The sequence below is a fragment of the Metopolophium dirhodum genome, chromosome 1, assembly GCF_019925205.1.
Source record: "Metopolophium dirhodum isolate CAU chromosome 1, ASM1992520v1, whole genome shotgun sequence".
In the NCBI taxonomy this organism is placed as follows: Eukaryota; Metazoa; Arthropoda; class Insecta; order Hemiptera; family Aphididae; genus Metopolophium; species Metopolophium dirhodum.
In genome coordinates this window covers 123113645-123116563 of record NC_083560.1, presented here as the reverse complement: position 1 = coordinate 123116563, position 2919 = coordinate 123113645, and the positions used below count along the sequence as shown (strand labels likewise).

The 2919-nt window shown below is 29.5% G+C and overlaps 1 long non-coding RNA gene across 1 annotated transcript; it reads left to right on the top strand.

Annotated features, from left to right (window-relative positions):
• The first annotated feature begins 320 nt into the window (after positions 1–320).
• Positions 321–2147, top strand: LOC132933941 (uncharacterized). Its single transcript, XR_009662959.1, has 3 exons — positions 321–444; positions 1888–2001; positions 2063–2147. It is a non-coding gene; the product is annotated as an uncharacterized LOC132933941 (long non-coding RNA).
• Positions 2148–2919: the final 772 nt, after the last annotated feature.

The window sequence follows — 2919 nt, the reverse complement described above, 5'->3', positions numbered from 1 at the left end:
TTTTTTTTTTAAAACTATAGATAATATTATAAACTATAATATTGCAGGCCAGCCACATATTATTTTATATTTAAACATTAATTACGTGTCTTACTTCGCGTATAATATAAAACGACTTAACCCGCGTCCGCTAATAAAACAAAATTGTCAACGTTGTGCGCCGCAGTTATTTACGCCTGGCTGGTTGACTACAATAACTGTATAATAATAATAATAATAATAATAATAATATTATATAGAATATCATAGACGGCCGAGAATGACTTCTTGTTCGGAATACCGACAAATAACTCAGTCATTCATTGACCTATACATATACAGTGTACACGTGTCAGTCAAGTCGTCGCTCTTTGTACGACTGTTTTATAGCCGGCCGGCAGTGACGATGACAGCGAACGCCGAACGTGATTTAATACGCCCACCGCCGCCCACGTATTTAAACGTGTTGGTATACCTATATTATTATTGTTATTAAATTATAATAGAAAATAAAGAAAAAAAAAATTCTAAAATCATTATTAAAACAATGGCGGCGGCGCTAACCCGAACGAACGGCTGCATCAGAATAACGTGCAAAAACTCAAATTCTGCAGGTCGGATTGCTTGCGAACTCTTATCGGGCGCATGGCCGAATTGCACGCCCGAATTTTATGATATTACCTATATTGGGTGTACAAAATAATTTAAATAACTTTGATTGAATATTTTAATGGTTTTAATTCATTAATCGATTAATCGTTAGGTTTCTATATTGAAATAGGTAGGTACTTTTACAAAGATTAAAATATTTTTAGGAAATCTCAAAGAATATCGATATCCCTCAATTGTAGGTGCGAAATGTTTGCAGATACCTATACTCGTTTCCGCCATAAAAATGTTGGAAACTAATGATTTTACATTTTTAGACAAAGTATAAAATATATATTTGGTATTATGTGCCAAGTAATATAATTATATGTAATAGTGCTTTGACATTTATACTAATATAATAGTTATAACATAAGCGAAACATTTGGGGGGGGGGGGTAGAGCTCCCCCTAAAAAATAAATTAATCTCCGAACTAATATAAATTAAAAATAAATACCATTAAGCATTTAGCTTATTGCACAGTAAAATGCTTCACTAGTGCACTATACTGCACCATAGACACACAAAATATATTTAACACCAATGTTATTTGTTAACGTTTAACCATAATATCACCGCTTGTTTTATTAAAGTGATTTTATATTTTATTGTCAAGTTTTATATTGACCTATTTTATCGCTGATAATTCTAATTACAGGCCACATTCAGTCAAACTTAGAAGTAGGTAGGTACCTATATTATTATTCTTGAAACCTTTTTAAATACTTGGTAGATGATAATACACCTGACTTTAAGTTATTTGAAAACTTGACTGGAAACAAGTTGTAATAACACTTTTATTGGTAATAATAAAATTAAAATTAAACTAGAGAAAAAAAATATTTATTATTTTTTATAATAAACATTGGTGATGAATGGCTTAGGGCAAAGGCCAATTTGGTTACTTTTTAGGAATATGTATGGAGGGGTTTCAGCCCTCTCCTCAAAATATTGTTGGGCTATAATTGAGCCATTGAGTAGTATACATTATACATGCATATACAGTGGCATCATTTGGGGGGGGGACTGGGGAATTTGCCCCAGTCTAGTATTTACATCAACCTTAAGTCGGCACATGACATTTACCACCCCTCCCCCCACCTTAACCATTCTGACATATATAATATCTGTCCATTATAGAAATATGCAGTTATATAATGATTAAAACTTTTATTAAAAAGCTCTCAAGATGTTTAGATTTATTAATAGAAACACAAGTAATTTATAAATATTAATGCATTAAAAACATTATTTTTCAGTCTTCTCCTTTGTCAGATTTCATTTTGAGCTTGGACCAATAGTCTGATCACCAAGTTATTTTTCATATATAAATCTCGTTGAAAATATTCAACACATGTTTTTAAAATTAGTAGGTATGCCGTAATAATTCTTTACTTTACTTATAAAAAGACATGACGTTGAACTTTTTAACAGGTGAACACCAAATAATTATGTATGGACAGCCTGCCCACACACCAGAACTGCCACTGCATGTGTTACATGCAATACATATTACGTCCTAATGTCATTTCAAATACAAACAGTATAGGAAAATAGTTTCCAATAAAATGTAATTTTTTATTGCCTTGAATTGTATATTATTTTTAATTCTTTAAATTTAATGTTAATATTATATCAACCTTTGATAGTTTTATATCTGTATAGTATTAATATATTAATTAGTATTTACTATCAGTAAATAATATCAAAAATGGGTTTATTTGCAAAATACAGAAGACAATTGTCAATGTCCGTTCAACTAAGATAACAGTTTAGCATTACTTGATCAATGTTTTAATAGTTAATTAAATGTTTATTAACATGAAAAAAATATTAATAATATTATATAAATGTCTTTTTAAAGTTATATATATATAGTTATTACTTATATTTATAACTATTAACTACTTCCAAGGACCTAATATATCTTCATTACCAGTGCATATGTAGCAAAAAACCAGTAAGCTGTGTTGGTTATCCAAGAAAGTAAATGGAAAAGAAAAGGTAAATTAGTATAGAGTATGATATGCTAGAACTTTGGAACGTTTGGGTGAAATATTAAAAACGTAGACTAATTCTATCAGTCAAATAGATATATCAAGCAGAGAGACTATTTAAATGTAATAAATAATTGTGTATTCATAAAAATAATTCAAGCCCTCCAAAACATAGAAAATTATCTAGTGGTTGACAGTATGACTATATTATGTAGTAATGTTAACATAATTTTCCAGTGATTCATTTTACCCTTAGTAGAAAAGTAGAACGGTAAAAAAGATAGACATTTAAAA